This window comes from Lonchura striata, chromosome 13 (assembly GCF_050655825.1).
Source record: "Lonchura striata isolate lonStrDom1 chromosome 13, ASM5065582v1, whole genome shotgun sequence".
Taxonomy (NCBI): domain Eukaryota; kingdom Metazoa; phylum Chordata; class Aves; order Passeriformes; family Estrildidae; genus Lonchura; species Lonchura striata.
Genome location: NC_140715.1, coordinates 11,390,467 through 11,410,486, shown reverse-complemented (window position 1 = coordinate 11,410,486; position 20,020 = coordinate 11,390,467). Strand labels below are relative to the sequence as shown.

The 20,020-nt window shown below is 42.8% G+C and overlaps 1 long non-coding RNA gene across 3 annotated transcripts; it reads left to right on the top strand.

Moving 5' to 3' along the window:
• The first annotated feature begins 301 nt into the window (after window positions 1-301).
• Window positions 302-19,004, top strand: LOC146766177 (uncharacterized). 3 transcript variants are annotated; one of them, XR_014958307.1, is made up of 5 exons: window positions 302-792; window positions 1,812-2,029; window positions 2,988-3,131; window positions 3,948-5,147; window positions 8,288-19,004. It is a non-coding gene; the product is annotated as an uncharacterized LOC146766177 (long non-coding RNA). The 3 variants fall into 3 exon arrangements; XR_014958308.1 differs by lacking the exon at window positions 8,288-19,004 and adding an exon at window positions 5,878-8,263; XR_014958309.1 differs by lacking the exon at window positions 8,288-19,004 and having other exon boundaries at window positions 325-792; window positions 4,494-8,265.
• Window positions 19,005-20,020: the final 1,016 nt, after the last annotated feature.

Genomic DNA, 20,020 nt, shown 5'->3' with positions numbered 1-20,020 from the left:
TGCAGAGCACATGACTCATCCATGTTGATAATGCAGCTTCTAGAGCCAACAGCTGCCCAAATGTTTAGGCCCAGGAGAGCAAGCCAGACCCCAGCCCTGACACCAGTTCCTTGTCTGGCCTTGGGCAAGCTCCACAGCCCCTCCTCATTCATTCTTCATTTTAACAGTATTTGCTTACCCACCTCATAAGTACAGAGAGAGTTTGTTTATATTATAGAGCCCTTTGAAGTTGTAAATCCCTGTGAAAATGTCAAGTGTCACTATTATTTTATACTTGGTTGGTATTTCAGATTGAATGTGAGCCTTAGTACATGTAAATTGAATGCATATTAGGAGCTTTCCATTTAAAACATCAGCCAGTTATTGTAGCCTGAAACATCTTGCTCAACTTAAGATAACTATATACTTAAAGCAGAAAAAACTGCCAAAAGCCAAAGAAGAAAGAGGTTAGAATAACACCATACATTGCAAAGGTGAGGAGGCAAAGGCGGGTAACCCTGAGGATCAGGCGTGGAGTGGGATGGGAAAGCTTCCTCGCAGTGACTCAAATGTTTTATTAGCTTTATCCAGCAATAACATCCCAGCACACAGGGCTGTGCCATTCATCTGTGCACACAATAACCACGGAGCAGGGCAGGAGCAGAGGTGCTGGAGGTGCTGCCCTGAGGCAGAGAGGGCAATTTTGCAGGAAAGCTGCATTCCTGGAAAGGCAGGTTGGGCTGGGACATTGTCTGCACCGCTGCTCTCCCCACTCCATTGGACGTCCAACATTTGTTGAACATCTTTTCTTTGGTAAGTGCTGGGGGATCTTTGCTTTCAAAATGTTCAGTCACTACCGTGCATGCATGGTGGTGGTGGGGAATGGAAATACTTCTGGAAAACTGGATGTGGCAAAAATTCTATGCCAAAAAAAGAGAAAGGTGGGGAACATTTTGCAGAGGTTTGTTGGTTTTTTTTAATATAAATGTGTTGTATAAATATAATGCTCCTCCCAACAGGTCTCTGAACATTTTCTCTTGTCCTTTTCTGAGCTAGTATCCCCTGTTGATGTCTTAGTTTATGTTGTATTTAAGAATTAGTTAGATGTGCTGTCCAGGAAGGTACAGTGGAATTTGGAGGGGCAGAACTTTATCTGTTGTTGCATCACATGTAGGGCAAGCCTTCTGCCAGCAGGATAGATGGCCACAATAAAGATAAGCAGGGAAAAAAAAAATAAAAGGAAAAAATCTACAGAATCTACAGCAATGATGATACAAAAAATACTCTTAAAAAAAATAAATAGGGCTCAAAAGGGCTCCAATGGCTCCAATGAACAAACTTGTTGAGACTGGCCAAGAGCTGGCAACTGGATATAAGCACCTCGCTGAGAAGTCTGGGCACTGGGGACAGATGTTTGCCAGACATCTATGGGCTTATCATGTCCACAGTTTCCATGTCATTTCTTTATTTCTATTTTTCATTTTCCTACCTGGACAGCTACCATGCATACAATGGCTTGCAAATTAATAAATCTTCCTATTCATTATTTGTAACACCCCTGGAGTGTGTTCAGGGGTGTTACAGAGTGAGTTCAGAGCACCATGAATGTCCATCTCATTTTATTCTAATATTTTGGCCGGATCTCCTTAGAAGACCAAGTTTGCTCTTGCCGTGTTTCATCCTTCAGCAGCTCTAAAAAGTCTCCCTGCTCCTCGGAAGAGAAACACAGACTTTCAAATGGCAACAGCAAAGGATTCAGCACAGGTTCTGAATGGGGAGTAATGGTCACACACAATGTTACAATTTTATATAATAATTTGTCTCCCTTTAAGCTCCAAGGAGAAAAATCCCTCTTGAAAACTCCTTTCCTCAAGAGCAAGTAGGAGATCTGGACCATGGCTAAAGTCAAGGAGCTCAGCAGCAACTTCTGGCCCTGCAGGACCAGCACAGCCTCTCCTTTTCCTGTTGTGACCTGGAAGAGATAATCAATTACCTGGTGCTACATTTTCCCTGTGAAGTGCAGGAAAACCAGGAGCCAGCCTGACGTGAGGTGATGGCCATTGCTTCCCCCACTCCCTGCTGTTGTACTGAAGCATGCAGCTTATTTCTGCTGCTCCCCAAAACTGCCTCTCCTGCCCATGGAGATTTCAAAACTCAGGTCCTGGGTGGTGTGAAGGGCTGATCAGCCCTTTGGGTATGGGACAGCTGCTCTGCAAGGGCAGCCCTGTTTGTGTTTCAAAAAGACAAAACTGTTGGAGGAGCAAGTCAGCGCATGAGCTCTTTTGCAGAAAGTTCTCCTTCACCTTTGACTCTCATCTTCTGGGATGAATTTTCAACTAGTAGCTTTTACTTCCCTCCCTCCCAGCTCTTACTTGTGTCTAAAAGAGTTTTCTCCTTTGCCCTCCTTTCTGTTCACAAGCATGCAGGCTTTGGATGCACAGCAACTGTTTTGATCTAAAATTCCAATACAGGGTACTTTGCTGGGAGGCATTCTAGATGGGAAGAGCAAAGGGTAGAACTAAACCCTCCTTATTTTGAAACGTATGATCTGACATAAAAGTTAAATCCCTGTTTTTTAATGCACCTCTTCAATCTACAATGGCTGCAAAGGAATTAACCTTTCTTGATGGAAATCAAAGATTTGCCTTTGGTTCCAGCTGAAAGTGATACCAATTTTGGTTGTCTCTTTCCAAGGGAAAAATAAGGAGAGAATAAAATTCTGAAACCTAAGTCCTCTTATCTCTGGGAAATGAGGTCGATGGGTGGCTTGGATGAGCTGCAATAAAGAAGGAATGTCAGTCCTTGAAACTGCACCCTGCATTTGAAAAAAACCCCAGCAAAATTCTTCCTTTAAGTGCACATGTTCATGCAAAAACAATCACAATTTGATGAAACAGAATTTTCCAACCCATCCCCCCAAAACCTTATTTTATTGGATAGTTTCCACCTGTGCTTTGCATTGTGGATTAAGGAGGGTTTCTCCTCTCTGCCTCTGTCTGTAATCCTAGAAGTCCATCAACAGCCAAGGACAAATTTGCAAATAAATTCCCAGCTGATCTGCAAGCAGTTTTCATTTCAAATTCACCAAGTCTTTGACATGTTTCTCTGCCTAGCAAGAAAAACCAGGACATTTTGGACCAGCACTTCAGCAGGTAGGCAACAGCATGGCTGCAAAGGAGCAATTCCCAGTTTTCTTTAATAGAAGATTTGTGTTTGACTCTCCTGAAATTAGGTGGAAGGGGGGCATACTTACAGCTGCTTAGGAACATTGGCATTTAGAGGATAAATTGATGTTGTCAGCAAAGAACAATCACCATAAACAGATGTATTGGCTTTATCTAACAGCTGCAAAAATTAAGAGTTACAAACCATGCCATTTATTGGATTTTTAGTCTATTGGGCATTTAGCACTTGGCTGGACTGATGAGATTGCGACACATGTTTCCAAACTATATATAAGGCAGGACTTTTCTAAAATATGCAGAAAAGGAGGGGTAGGGGCAAAAAGAGAAAATTTTTATCTTTAGTCTGATCATCTGGAAAATAAAAAAAAAATCTTGTTGGACTAGAATTAGGAATTTTAATCCTTTGAAGTCAGTAATGCTCAAGAGGAAGTTAGATGCAAATGAAAATATCTGATTAAACTGGAAAATTAAACTGTCTTCGGTTTGCAGATGGGGTATAATGGGTCTGTAACAAGGTACATTTTTGCTGAGAACTTAAGATGGAGAAATGAAAGCTTTACTCAATTTTTAATAATTAATAATCCATAGCTAAGCCATGCAAGGGGATATTCTTTAGTCAGACCACTTAAAATAATATTCACAAAGTCCCTCTCTCCCACTGATGAAATTTAGTGTAGCCTCACTCAAGTGCTAATAAACGTTTTGACCTTGGCAGTTTTTCTGATGATAGAAATATTACTTCTATAGTCCTGAAATCAATTTCTGTATATTCTTTTCCCCCAGACATTCCATCTCTTCACTGTTATGTGGCAGTTCTCATTGCCTCTGAAGATAGGAATGAGGAGGGATGCCCACACTCCAGGCATTGATAATAGAAACAGAACAGTCACTTTTGCTTGTTTTTATAAAAATATGAATTGACCCTTTTGCTGTTCATTCAGTGCTCTATATTTAAGGAAGTATTCTCAATTACAGAATTTGGCTGTCAGCCCTTTTCTGTATGAAAGACAAATATGTTTTTATCACTCTTGAAGTGTTAAGTTGTTAAGTTCCTTAATATTTCCTCTGAAAAGTAGACTTGCTTGATGAGATTCCATCTGAAATGTCACAGTATTTGCATTTTAAAGATAACTGCGTTCCAAAAGCAGTTCTGGAGCAGGACTACCAGATCTAAGAGGGGTCTGGCTCAATGTTGCAGGCAAAATAACAGTACTAACAGCTTCTCATGAGCAGTAGGTCTGGATCTGACCTCAGTTCCTTTAACAATAAATCACTTCAGATCTGCCTCCTTTTTGTAGTCTGTGAAACCCAGATTATATTTGCTTGCAGCAACGTCACAACACAAGTGCTAGAAAGAAGAAATAAGTAAGAAAGAAATAAAACTACCAAGACTTTGATGCAAACTGTGCTACTGAAGAGGAGGACACCACCAAAGGTTGATGGAGGAAACAGAGTGAAGTCAATATAAATGTCTGATTTGGCTGTTGCTTTCATTGACATCACAACACAACCCATGACATGTTTCCACAGGAGCTGCTGCAGTGCTTTTTGATCTCAAGAGGTTTTTCATCTCACAGACACACAAATGTGGACCCTGCTGTCTTTCTCCTGAAAAATCTCATCACCACATGGTGCAGAAAAGAATTCACAGATCATAAATGAAGAAATTACTGTTTAGCAATGCACAATGCAAGTCACTTGGCCATGCTTATGACTTGCCTAAGGCTCACCAAGGAAGGATCAGGAACACCCATATAAGTGAGCAAATCAAAACTGTCCCACCCTCCATAACCTCATGAAATTAGGTACATGCGTGGTTTAATTTTTCCCAGCACCTGTAAATTCAGATTTATCGGGAGATTCCATATCCATAGAGAAAATAATAAATCTTCCCAAAAATACTTTAATGTGAAATACCATATGGAAGTTGGAAATTGTCCTGTCAAATCCAAGTGTCCTGGATTATGATGCAATGGGGACAAGGTATGAAGTTCCTGACTATGTTTGCAAAATTACATAATTATTTCCAAGCTCATAATTACTTCTGCTTTTTGCTTTTCTCAAGACCTTCATCACCACTAAATTTTTCTCCACTTCCCTGAAGCCATGCTCCTCAGAGACCCTTCCTTTTGCCTCTTACAGCTTTTTTCAGCCCTGTAATAAAATTGCATCTTTTATTTCACATAGCTGGGATATTTTGCGGGAGGGGAAGATTTGGAACAAGCGCTTCGTTATCATTTTAGCAGAACATGGCAGTAACAACAAAGCAGGACAGCTGATACAAATCATCCATTTTATAAGTTCTAATACAGATAATGCTAGGAAAAGAAACACGTAACAGAAACCAGATATCTCAGTGGGGCTGCTACACGGCATCCATGGCCTGGCCATTTCAGCTCCTTCAAATGTTCCTCACAGTCCTTGTTAGGATTTTAGGGAGAGTCAGGACAGAGGCAGGGCTTCATATCCGCTGGTTGAAAGGCAGCTGGTTTCAGACTGTGGAGGTTTTGCTAGCAAGTTACTTTGGGGCAGAGAAATAGATAAGTTCTGGTGAGGGGGTTTGTGGGGAATTCAGTCCAGGATTCAGGGCGGTGAAAATCAGCCACTGCCCCCCTGTGCCATGGCCACATGGGATTGTGGCATTCCCATGAGATGGCAAGCTGACCTCGAACTGCAGGACTAAACTTATTTGGGATTCCAACCTGTGTTACAGGCTCTCTGCTGCTGCTGCTGCATTCGTTTGGGGAGAGAATAAACAGGGGAGAGCCACAGCTGCTCTTTGTGCTCCCGGGCTGTCCCGGCAAAGGCTGGAGCGGTTCTGCCCGGCGCTGCTGCACTGGGCTGGAGGCACCGGGGAGCTCACGGGAGTCAAAAGTGCTCTGTGCAGGCAGGTGGGGCATCCACCCGGCCAGGGCCACAAGCGTGTCATGTCACCACAGGCTCCAGGCACACAAAGAGTTCCCACACACAGAGGAATAATGTCCTTACACACCCTCAGTTAAACGGAGCTGGTTTGAAGCACCACTGTGAAACATTTGTTTTCTTTTAAACTTGTTTTTCTTCCTTCCAAAGGTCACCTTAAGTGGATCCCAGGTACATTTTTTCTCCAGGCTGTTTTTGAGCCTGTATTGACCGATTGCCAAATCTCAGCCCTGCTGATTGCCAGTTTATAACGCGCTGATAAAGCCGGCTTAAGCCGCTTGTGCTCCCCCACACCAAAAATGTCCCCTGTCATTCCTGACCCTCTCCCTCCCCTGCCTCCCACCTCCCAGCCCAGCTCACTGCCTGGATTCTCGGCATCCCTGTCTCTGGGCGGGCACAGCGGGCTGAGGGTGTCCAAGGATGAGGGTGGCTTTTGTCCCCAGCACGGGCACTGCCACCGCTGCAGCTGTGCACACCTGGACTGGGGCACCCACTGCCTCCCCGCAGGGCAGCTGTGCAGCTGAGCCTTCTGACAGCCCCTGGAGCAAACATTTTACCAAAAACACTTTCCAGTGGGGTGAAAATAAATTAATAAGAATGAAGAAAGCCAACAGTCTTTGTTTCATCTTCATTTTTTTAGCTGAAACGTTTTAATGTTTTGTCTTTTTATTGCTATTTTTGATTGGCCAGATTTCTTTTTTAATTGCTGCAGACAGTTTTGCAAATCTGCAATAAACTAAAATATTTTGACTAATCTCAGTCGGGGCAAGTTTTTCTGAGTTGTGAAAACTGAATCTTTGAGAAGAAGGGAGGTTGTTTCTTTAGAAAATGAAAATCTTTCTGTTTCTGGATTATCTAAATTATATGGATTTTTCCACTGAAGAAAATAAAAACAATTAATTTCTTTCCCAGTAAAACATAAAATTTTTCTCAATCCAAAGTCAAAATATTTTTAAATTGTGCTTATTTTTCCCTTTGTTTCAGAAAAACAAAGCCAGGGCTTTGGGTGGCTGAGTTGAATGTTCTGGGAAAGACAGACATATTACTGCCCCAAAAGATTCCATGGGATCTTGTGGAGACCTCAGCTTTCAAGTGAGACATAAAATCACAGTCCAAGCTAATTGTAGGCACAGGGATTTTGTGGCAGTCGTTTTGTAGCAATCTGGGTATCAGTTAGAGGGCTAGAACCAAACTAGATCTTCACTCTGCCTGCAGAGGTTTCAGGGTATTTTCACAAAGAAATTCTTCATTTCTGTGGTGTGGCTTCACACTGACCCATGTTATCCCCAGCATTAGCTGCCAACAGCTGCCAGGCAGGATTTTTGTCCATTATGTATATTTTTGTATCGTCATTTTGTTGACTTTATGAAAAGATTTAGAACAAAATCCTGGCCCAAGTCAAATCACTGCTAAAATTTCTATGGACCTCACTAAAGGCAGGGTTTTCCTCAGAGGATTAAAGCAGAGGGGTGTTGAACTGTTAATAGTTCAGGAGAAAACTGAGCAATTAATTTCTTTCCCATCTATCATCATCTTGTGCTATTCTGAAATGTGCTCTGAGCACGTTGCAGTTTTCTCCCTATTTAATCATGATTTGAAGCTATTTCACAGCTCAGTTTGGACACTTCTCGCAGGGATTTGAGAGCAAAAGCCATTTTGGTTCATTTCATTAAGCACCTCAATTCAGGGATTTACTTCTAATCCTTGTACAAAAATATCTCTCAGAACCAAATTACTCCTGCAATGTTTGTCTTCATAAATTGAAAAAAAGAAACACTTGCCAGGAATATTCACTGTTATTTACTTTATTTTTCTATTTCCACGGGCTTTTTAGCAGTGCTTCCTTCTGTCGCAGCCTGCCTGGGATTGGCCACAGGAGGGATTCAAACTGCACATTTGTTAAAAAATCCGAAAGCAGTTGCTTAAGACTAAATAAAAGCATGAATTCATTGGCAGCACAAGAAGAAGAAAAGTTATTTGCTTGTTAAGGTCATTGTAGGAATTGAGTTTTACTGAACAGCTATAATTATAACTAAAGCAAATTATTATGCATAAACATTAGCACAGGTAAGAAACCGATGGTTACTGCTGGGGCGGTCTGGGGCTTACCCCAGGATGTGGCAGGATTGCGTTTCTCATCACACAAAATTTAAATCGGGTGATGTTCAACCAAATTCTTAATGAAAAATTAATTTTCCCAGGTGCTTCTTCTTCTGTGAAACGAAAAGTTGGGAAATGTCCCCTTTGTCCACCAGGTGGCACGAAGGGAAGAGCCGCTGGAAACCGGCTGGAATATTAACTCCTCGAAGAGCAGCCTTGCTGGAGGAGATGCGGAGTGACGGAGGATGCCACCAGCACCCACACCAGTGTTCCCAGGGAAGCCACCTGTCCCGGGAGAGGTGGCACTGGCAGTGTGGCTTTGGGACATTTGTGCCTGTCCCCTCCAGCCAGCAGCTAGACATAAGGGCTTGCAGAAAGGGTTTGCCTGGGGTGGGTGGTGGGAGAGGCTTTGGAAATCCCCGCTGCTCATCGGGGCACAGAATGGGTGCTGGGGACAAGAAGGGGACACTTGGGCCAGGGCAGTCTTGGAAGAGGGGGAGCAGAGATGGGTCAGTGATGGGGTGCCAAGATGGGGCAGTGGTGGCTGATTCGCTGCTTGGCCACCCAGAAATGGAGCCATGTGAGAAACAAGGAGGGATTTGATACAGACTATTTGTGCCCAAAGGAGAGGGAGTTGTGAAACCCTCCTGGGGTCATAGGGCAGTGCTGGTGGTAACCTGGATGGAGGGGGCAGCTGATAGGGGGAGAAGGTTTCTGGGAAGAGCAGGAGCCTGCTGTAGGTAGCAAAATACAAATGAACCACCAAAGGCAGAGAGGGAGGGGAGAAGATTTTCCTGAACAGTGGGGTGAGGACAGGGGTGAAAACGAGCGTGTCCCAAGCTTGGCAGTGAAGGCTGCACAGCGAGGATCCAGCTGCAGCCAGCTGCTGGGCTGCCCAGTCCCAGCCTGGCTCAGCTAAGCTCAGCTGGGCTCAGCTCCACAGTTCCTGGCCCTTGCCTCGGGCTGAGCGTGGGAGGTTTTAGCAGAAACACCAGAAGGTTTCTGCACCTTTGGTTGTCTCAGATAGAGAAGGTCAAGTTTGACACAAGAGCACAGAGGTAGCAGGAGCATGGCAGTGAGGTGCAAGAGGCAGGGGCAGCAGGAAGGTTTTAGCCTGGTCTCAGCCTTCAGTCTCAGCACAGGAATGAAGTGTGATACTGGGGACATCCATGAGGAGCATGACCAGGCTGGTGGCCTTAAACCCCTACAGCAATTGGCTTTTTACCAGACAAAGGAGAATTAAATATTTTTATTACACAGAACATTTATTCTTCTCTACCATACAGGTGACCAGTACTTTCAGAGCCCAAAAATGAGCCTGGGGTTAGGAACATCTCAATGCTAAGGAGCTGACTGTGGTCCTTTGCTCTTCCCTGACATGTCTTTGCTACCTGCCTGCTCTTCCTTTCAGCCTCTGAGCAGTTTTTGGGAATTGGAACCAGGACTGCTCATAGCCATCCACCAGAGCCTGGCACTACACAGGGCAACCACAAAGATGCTTCAACACATGCCCTGGCAAGGAGAGCTCAAGGAGGGCATTTTGGCAACCTGTGGCATCCCCTGGAGAAGTCCCAGAACAAGCAGGAGATGCTGGAGCATGGAGAGGAGAGCTTAGGGGAGAGCAGGAGCAGAGGGGCAGTACAAGGGCAGCAGACAGCCCTGGCACAGGCAGCTGGAGCAGGGAAGGGAAAATGCATTTTAGGACAAAAACAAGCCCAGGGTGCACAGAAGAAGCTGACCTGACACATCTCTTGGGAAAATATCAGTCCTGTATTTACTGACCCCAGAGGTGCAGCTGAGCTTTGTGTCAGTGCCCCTCCGTGCTGCACATGGGATGTAGGAGAGAAACGTCAGGGAGGTGGATGGGGTAAAACAGTAGGAACTCGTCGATTTCAAAGCCCATTGTATTAAAATATGTTTATATCTTGGTTCTTTATTAAATATAAGCAGTTTTCTACTTGTATACATTTCTACATCTTCAGTGCAATCTGCTTTGCATCAGGCATTGATATATTGGTATAGTATCTGAAATGTTAGCTCTCAGGGAATATAAATAGCATACTGATACTAAATCTGCTTTCAAAAATAGTTACAGGACAATAAATCTGAAGGACTTGAAGGTTTTTAATCACCTCTACTTAGTTATTCAGGGATGGGCCAAAAAAGCACTCATTTAAATTAAAGAAACAAAAGAGACAAAACAGAAAATTCTTATGCACAATAATTGCTTTCTCTACTAATATTTACTCTGAGGCTAAGAAAATATTATGGAATTTTACAAATATCTTTCTCTCTTAATTTTTCCAGTATGCTAAATATTGATCCAAAAGAAATCTTATTCAGTATGGTGCGTTTTTTTTCCCTTTTTCTTTTCATTTTTGTCCATTTCAAGAAATCCTAAATAATGAGTCTGTGGGGGAGATGTCACTGGGGATTAAGCAAGGACAGCTCATGGTACTTTGCTGGACCCCAGCCACCAGGAGCAGCTTCCTCCATTGCTTTTGCCAGTATTGCAATTTCATTAAACCCAGAGATCCTCTGGGTGTTGAGGGACAGCGGAAGCAACTCCTCTGATGTTATTTTTGTTTGCTCCCATTAAAGGTCTGAAAACTGAAATTCGGGGGAATGCAGGTGCATTGGAGAGATGCAAAGGGCTGAGGAAGAGGGTCAGTGTTAAGGCAGGCAGGGAGTGGCAGAGAGGGGCAGAATGCTCATGTGAGGTGCCGTGTCTGCAAGAGAAATGGGGCGAAATAATGCACAAGCCACAAAATTAAGAATGGGAAAGTGTCAGGGTCTGACAAGGTTGGTTTTGTGGCTGCAGGAAAAGGCTTGGGCAGACTTTTTGAATAACCACCTACAAGTTGCCTTAGGCCCTGCAAAGATTTAATATATTGTTGAACTTAAGTCTCTTAATAGCCATGTAGGACTCAATGGAGCCATTCATGTGAGAGGAGCGTTGCTCTTAGCAGATCTGCTGCCTAATCTGCAGAGCAGAGAGCACTGCCTCGGCACAGGGGTGCAGCAGCAACCACTGCTGGGCAAGGCTGCCTGCTGCCAGCACCCAGGCACCTCTGCCCATAACCATCTAGCCCAGAGAGCCAGCATCCTGAGCAGAGTCAGCCCTCAGCTGCCACTCAAAATGTTCTTATCTTAGCCATTGAATCACCTTTGTTTTCTTTTTGAAATTAATTATGCAGTAGGGTGAAGGAACAGCAATGTAAAATACAGTTGCACATAGTCAGAAATGCTGTCAATGTCATTGCTCAGCTATTTAAATTTAAAATAATTCAAAAGCAAGTGAAAAGTGTTGCAGAGAAGACCAAAAGCTCATTCTGAAATAAATTCTAAGTGTCTTTTTTCAAGAAGGTATAACCCCTAATAAAATATAAGTGAGGCAGCCAAAAGTAATCTGCAAACATAGATCCCAGGTTCCCATTTACGGTAATCCATTTTATTGAAAGTCAATTAATAAAAAGCTTTGGTTTAAATTAAATTAAGTATGAGTCCATCTCTATTTCCCAACAAGATTATGTCCTTGAAAATTACTAAACATAGCTGCACACAAATTGCCTTTTCCCAAAGAGAGCTTCAGCATCTCAAAATATGTCCTGGATGAGAGCAGTCGTATCCAGACTGGGCACAGCTAATTGGTACCCTGGAGGGTTTTTACTCTTGGCATTTGAGAAATAATGAGAATCAAAACCATTAGTAGGCAGGGGAAAGGGTGATAGAAATGCTGGCCTGCTTTTTTTCTGTCATGTTCATATTATGTTGTCTCTGAGCAAGAATTTCCACTAATTTTCCTTGCAAAGTTCAGTAACTCTCTTAAATCGTTGTGTGACAAATGCAGCTCTTCATTGAACAAAGTTTCTAAGAATTGCTCAGGCAGATAACTAGTGGAGATGATAAAAAAAGGAGTGGGAGATATTTGGTGATAGATCAAAACCTTTTTACTGGAAAAGGTCACACAGACATCACCCTTATATAAGAGGTAGGAGATGTGATTGGGGTGAGAAATGTGCTTTTTTTTTCTTATTTTTTTTTGCTTGTAGTCAGTATATTACACTCTTTCTATCTTCATAAAAAGAAGAAAAAATCAAATGCACATGTGAATTTCTTCAGCCTTGAAGATGGGTGGCTGCTTAGTGTCACACTGGAAAGCAATCTGGAAGTCAGAATTGTACTACTGTGGTTATCATCAAAACTAATCAAACACGGTATCCAAAAGTGTGAAGCCCTTTCAGCAGGCAAATCAAAAAATGCACCAACTCTCAGAACCAACACAGACCAAACAAGAAATTACAAACACATGTCTAGAAGTGGCTCCAGCTCCATGTATCTCAGCAAGGAAATGTTCCTGAGGTGTGGGACCCCCATCCTTCCTTCCCTGGGTGCAGGGACATCCCTCAGACTTTCCCAGACTTTCCTCTGAGAGCACTGAGGTGCTCAGGCTAATCCCAACAGGAACAAAACAATGTCAGGGAAAGGGCTTGGAGAGAAGCACCAGGAGAGGGATGCAGGGAGGGAAGCAGGCTGGCTTCCCTGCTGACCAGAGGGCTCAAGCTGCCACCCCCTTTTCTATTTTACTTAGAGATTATTTCAGGTTTTCAGAAGGATATAGGGTCTGGCATTTTTCTGGGAATAAATCTTTTAACTGACATTGTAATAAAAATTTCTCCTGGACCTAGAAAGATGTAGGGCTAATAAATAGAAAAATTTAGAAAAATATTGCCTGGTTGGGATTTTTCTGAGGGAGGAATACATTGCATTGCCTTATTTAGGTAATTTTCATTGATATAAAGCTTTACATCCCACTCTGAGAACAGGCAAAATATATATACAAATCAGGAGATGAAAAATTTACAGGACTTAACATCAAATTTCTTTAAAAAATCATTAACTCTCATGTGGCTGCTAACCCTGTATTCCTCACCATCACCAAAAAAGAGAACAGCTTCATGTACGTTTTCTGCCTGGATAGTGAATAACTTCAGCAAGACAACCAAAAACAATATCCCAAATTACTCCAGCTTCACTGCACACGGTGGGGTTGTGAACATAAATCAGTAAGGTTCCACTCTTTACCAGCCTCATGCAGAATATTTCATGAGTTTTTCAAACCTATGAATAAAAAGCACTGAGTGCCCCAGACCCAGGGTGAGCTGAGCAAGGGGAATCCTCTCTGCCAAGCACACCTTGCCCTTTATAGATGGGCTCTGCTTTTATTCTGGTACCTAAAGACCAGCTCAGGAGATCTTGGATGTTTGGCACTATCATTTGCAATCCCTTGAGAGATACAAAGAGCAAATGGATAGACCTGCAGAAAGTGGTGGGGCCAGAGGAAACTGTGGCAAAGCCTGACATCTTTGAGGAAATCAGACTCTGAAGTATTATGAAAGAAAAAACCATCACCACCATCAATCACCTGCCTACAGTCTTTCCTTAGCCAAGCTTATAGGAATGCAGGTGCTGAGGTTTAAAGCAACATCCCTGGGATGAGCAGCAGCCAGGATGGCACCGATTTTGGAATCCAAACAGGAGAACTGGCACTGCTGAGCTATGAGGGAGAGGATGTGGTCCAGGGTGCAGACAACACCACAGACCCAGTGCAGCAAGGCAGGCACAGTGTCACATGAAACAGCCACATCTGCTTGCATTTCATCACTGAAATAGTGAAGTTTGACTTTAGCTTGACCTTGCAATTCACAATCTCTGGGGAAAAAGGGAAAAAAAAAAAGAAAAAAAGGAAAGAAGAAAAAAGTAACAGAAAGCAGCTAAAAAGCAAGCAGCAACTATAGCAGGCTGTAACCTCCTGGTACAGGATGAATTAAAACCAAATGAGCTGCTTTGCAATATAAGCAGCATCTGGTGGAATTTTTCTGAGGATGCTGCAATATTTGAATTCCTTCTCTACATAATACAAAATCCCCAAATCAATCTGTTTTCACCAATGTTGCCTGAACATTTCAGGATTCATACCTGGACGCCCTTTGCAAAAAAGATTTTTAAAATCCTCTCTGTTGGCAAGATGTGTCTTTTCAAAAGAAAGATTAAGACATATTTGTTTTCCAAACTTCCCCCCAGGAAACAGTTGTCAAATCCTAATTAACAGTTGCTCCCCAGGACCCGTGACTCAGATCCTTGCTGGAACCTAGGGTGGGTTTGTTCCAGGGGCTCTGGCCCACTGGCGACTCACATGACAAGTGAGCAGCTCCTGGGACAGCATTTAATCAATGTCTAATTGCTCCTGGTGGTGCTGGTACCCAGGAGGATGTGCTGCAGGCTGCTGTCCTCACTGGGGCTGCCCCAGCTTGTCCTACTGCCTCCCCAGTTTTGGGACATGGTGTAACCCAGAGCTCTGCAGACACCAGGCTGCACTGAGGGGTTTGGATTTACCAAATACACCATGACCAATAACACATTCACTTCCACACCACCCCCCTGGGTAATAAAGTCTTTTGTCAAGCACATTGCTATTTAGACAAGAGATCATTAAGTGTCATCAAGTGTGTCAGTGGGAGTGAAAGAGGAGAAGATGCTGGCTCTGCTATAGTCCCAGTAATAAATGGGATCATAAATGATAGGCTCTCTGTGTATGAGCTACAGTTTGGCCACAGAAAATGCATTGGAGATTCAAAACTTGTACAAAAATTTAGGCAATGTTTTAATTTCTTTTAGAAAAAGGTCAGCTGGTGAGCAAACATTGGTGTATTTACAATGCCAGAACAAAAAAATATATGTCTGATGGTCGCTCTCCCTATTTTTCCACAGTATTCCAAGGAAATGGTCAGGATAATCTCCTATGGAAAGTCTATTAATGACTTCAAACTATCCAGTCCTTTTCTAAAGTCAGAGTCAGTGCTACAGATCTGCTTTCAGGACCTTCTCCTCATCCCTACATATATCCTACAATCACACACTTCCAGTCTCTTCATAAGCCACGTGCCAGCAAAGTTTTCCCTAAAGCCACTTTCAGCTCAGCCCACAGCAGCCACACCAGTGCCAATATTTGACATCTCTGTGAGCTCCTTGCCCTGAAAAGGGTCATGAGACAGCTCCACTGGATTTCAGCATGACCAGGATGCCACCTACTGCTCTTGATCTTCACTTGAGTGCTCCCACATTAAAAGATAGCATCAGGATTCACTTTTTCACACCTCTGAGAAGAGGAGCCCAGGGCAGTTGTGAGACACAGGGAGCAGGAACAGGGCAGAAGTTCAGACCAAGGGGAAATACCAGATCATTGCTGCACAGCCTTTCACGTGGTGATCCCAGCACTCCTTTTCTTCTCTACACAAATATTTGTATGACCCTTTAGAGACATTTTCTTCGGGTGATCTGACTTTTATTAGAGATGCCAAAGCCCGTGGTGGCCTCTCATCACAGGTCACTGGTTAGAGGCACACGGCAGGCGTGGTGCTCTGGCACAGCAAGGGGATCAGCCCAACCTGTGACCTCGGCCCAGACATGGTTAATTCTCTCCCCTCTTGCCCTGACTTGCACTGCTTGAACTTTTGTTCATTTAGCTGATGATCTGTGTCATCCTTTATGCAAACAAGCATAAATTGACTAATTACTCTTTGGGTAACCCCCCTGATTTCAGTGGAACTACAGTCAAAGTGGAGCAGATCTTTACTTCGTACAAAGAACTGTACTTTGTTCCTGTAGCACAGCCTGTGCCTTGTCCACTAGTCAACACAGACCTCTCATTATATGGATTTGACTCTTAATCTTTTCTGGTCTCAGGATATTCAAGTTGCTGAAAATTATGGATTTCACTTGGAAACTACAACATCACCAAACACCTTGCTGGAAAGCTGGGAATGTTTTGGACCTGTGAACTAAAACCAGTGCTGGGGACTGAATGGCTCTGGTTTGATCACCATACCACTGGGAAGTCTGAATTCCTGCAGTTTGGCTCTCATTCCCTATCCTCAGCCACAGCAAAGCTTGTTTGTGCAAAATGCCACATTTGAACCTTTCTGTGTCGTTTCATATTTGAAACCAAAACACTCATCCAGGGCAAGACAGAGTCCTTTCTGCAGCACAGCAGACAGGTGAGAATGGGAAGTGTCATCTTTTGTTTAAGTGGCTTCACATGAAAATACATACCTCTCAAATCACAGTCAGAACCTTCTCTGTCTTTAAACACCTGTACTGTTTTTCCCATCCTCTATCCCATAACTTTCTTCTCAGCTATATGCAGCTGAAAGCTTTTTAAGAGTTATTGTGAAAGACCAAACAATAGATCTGAGACTTGGCCAGGAATCTGAAGGTTTCCTTTTTTTTTTTTCAAAATGAAAAAGAAGAGTTGCAGTTGACAGCTGTCCATAAAAATTGTAACATACAAATCGTATAATATAAACTAAAGAGAGACCAAAAGTACCACAGAAAAAAAAGAAAAATGAGCTTGTTAGAACATTCTGTATTACAGCTGTTTCCCTTGACAGTTTTCTGTACCCTAATACGCTCAACAAATTGGCAACCTGTCCTTATATATTTGCATCAGGATTCCCTTAAGGGAAATGTCTATATTATTCTGTTTTGGATAAAGGAAGCAGTTTGATGTGACAGGTAGGTCAAGTGTTTCTTTAATAAAGCATATGGGTAGGAAGAAAGAAATAGGCTATTGTCAATGACTTGACAAATAGGTAGATATGTCCCCCCTTGAGTATAGCCATGGAAAGCTACTAGATAAATAGCCCTTGTTATTTTGATTTAACCACTTGGCTGCTGAATACATCTTTTCCCAGAGAACTGCGTCCTCAGTAAAGGTCATACCAGAGATTATTTTATAGTCTGAGGTGTTAACTCAGTTTGGGTTTTAGTTCCACAGAACAAGCTTGGACAAAAGTTGGAAATTAGTTGAAAATTAATTTCTGTATGATCTGGATGTCTGTTATATTTGTATATGATACAGGTGGACATTCACTATCACTTCACCAAAGTTTGTCATCTCAGTTCAGCATCTTCCCTAGTGGCTCACAAGGTGCTGCCCACGCTTTTCCTCTCTAAGGGACCATGAACAGAAACCTTTCCCTGTGTGACCAAAGAGCTGGATTTGCCCCTAACCAAACAGTTGCACCCTTTGCACTCACACAAACAGGCTAAAATTCCCTATACTTCTGATTTGAAGGCTTGTGTCCAAATCCAACCATAAAGTCTTTCCTGGGACATTTCTGAGAGAAAACCAGCCCCAGAATAGGAAATTACTCCAGATCTTAAAAATACTGGGATTTACCAAAGAAAGCCACTTTTAAAGGTTGAAGACAAATTCTTCCCAATATAAATCTTTCAGGATCCATCTCTAGTGAGGTTAGATGTGGAAATGGGAAAAAGTCTCCAAACCTCTTTGGCTGGTGAAGCTACCCACTGCTGGCACTGCAGGGATTTGGGAGCTGCAATAGCCAGGTCCAGCACAGCCATAGAATTAGAATAATAAAATCATAAAATGCTTTGGATTCAGAGGACCTTAAAAGTCATCTCATTTCAACCCCGCTGCCATGGGCAGGGGCACCTTCCACTGGGCTGGCCACAGGCAGCACCTGAGTGGTGCTCAAAGCCTGGATTGGGTAAACACATACTGAGGGAGCTTTTGCAGCAGAAAGCACACTCCTGATCACCTCTCAAGTCCCCCTTGGAGCTTTTAGGTCTGTTGTGTAAACACAAGGGACTTTTTAAGTTCTTTACCCCAAGGGAGAAGGTTTCTAATGTGGTAGCTTCATACAAAACCCCTCCCCTTGGGTGCAGCTTGACAGGCAGATTTATATACCAGAATAATTATTTGGATAAAAATTCAGATCAAGCTATTTAAACTACTAAAATAAAATTCCATGATCGTAACTATGAAGACATGATTTTCTTATCTTTAGGAAAATACCTCAGCTTTTTATAAGATTGCATTTCTTGGCCCCTCAAGAAGAGTGTGTGGACCTGGAGCTGCCCCGCCAGGCTGAGGGATCATTCTCCCCTCCCTTGGTGAGGGCATCACTGGAAGGGAAGAGTTCTCTTTTTCTTATAACCAGGGCTTTAAAATACAGGAAAGGACATTTCAAAATTCAAAAGCAAACTGGGAAATAGCAGCAGCACCCATCCACACTGATCCATCCTTCTGACTGAGCCATCCAGGGTCCCCATCCACCCTGGGCTCCTCTTGTGAGGATTGAGGAAGGGTGCACATAGAAATTCAGCCAAGCAGTACCATGATCAGTGTTCCTACTTCCAGTTATTCCCATCCTGCTGATTTAAAATGTCTGCCCTGGTCATGCCAAGTTTCTAAACAGAGCTTAGCAAAACCATTTTGTGCTAATTCTGAGTCATCTTCCAACATTATTATGGTGGTTTTTTGCCAGCATGAGCTTTTTCCAGCAGCATTAGCATGTATATTATTAATTATCTAAAGTCCGATAATATGTATATTCATATATTAATGTGTGATATATTGTTATAACAAACCACATACTATAGACAAGTAATTACTATATGTGAAACATATATTACATTAATTATATTGTATTGTACTTTTATTGTTATATTTTGACTATTATATTAACAATAATAAAATATTAAAACTTAACTGGAATTTCTATTATTTGATGAATGCATAGATATATGCATAAGAAAAAAAAATTAGAGGTCTGAAAGATATTGCCTTATTTTAAGTTATTATTTTCTTCCATTTCTGATACTTTCAATGTGATTTTCCAGCTTCAGAGTCTTCTGCCTGGAAAAAGTTGCTGTTCGCCTAAATCAGTGTAAACGGCTGTTCTCCTTATCTGCCTAAAAGCACATTTTCTCCTATTCATAACCAGGCATTCCTACACTGTTGACCCAAACAAGGAGAGGACAGAGATTCATATTATCATTTTATTCTTCACATAAGTAGAAAGCAGAATTTATGCCTCTGCTTTGGGCAAGTCCTTTTCCCCATACATGGTAGCACACACAGCTCAGCAGCCCATGTTTTGTTTTCCATATTAAGCTACATACAAGGGCAGCAAACAGGAGGGGTTGACTGCACCCATTACAAATATCAGAGGCAAATGAAAAGCACTGGTTGGGCTGGATGACCCCATCTTGCCTTTCTGCTTTACACAGTAGTCCACAAGGAAGGTCTGGCTGGTGTTGAAGGTGACAGAAAAACAGTGGCATTATGGAGAGTGGAGCAACACTGCACATTTTTGTTGATTATTACATTAGCTGCTGCTAGACTCAAAGAAAAACTCAGGTAAAGGGCAATCACACAAAGGCACATCACAGTTTTCAAGGAGAATTTGCCTTTAAGAGGGCACGGGCTCATTATCCCTGGAAGTATTCAAGTCCAGGGAGCTTGGAAAACCCTGGTCTTGTGGAAGGTGTCCCTGCTCACAGCAGAGGGTTAGAGCTGGGTGGTCTTTCCCTTCCAATCCAAACCAATCTGTGCTTCTATGATTATGCTGCAAGGCTTCTAAATGCCTTCTTGGAGATTTTGTGCCATTATTAATGTCATTAGCATTGCCCCTTCTTCTGTCACGATTACCAATTACAAAAAGGAGCCATGAAAAACACATGGCCTTTTACATAAAAGCTTTCTGACAGAGGAGAGCTCAGTGGGGAAGCACCTGGTGGGAGGACAACCCCAACCACATTAGACATCACACTGTCCCAAGAGTGGCCCAGATGTATCCAGGTTTCCCAACTCGTGTACCTCCTTCTTCTAAGCAACGCACGCAAGACTCTTCAGAGAAACAAAGGGCAGAAAAAGGAGCCAAGCCTTGTTTTAACAAACTTCTGAGCTGAGAATTTGGGCTTTTCAATAATGGTCCCTGGAGATTGAAAATTAGGGGCTGGAGTTT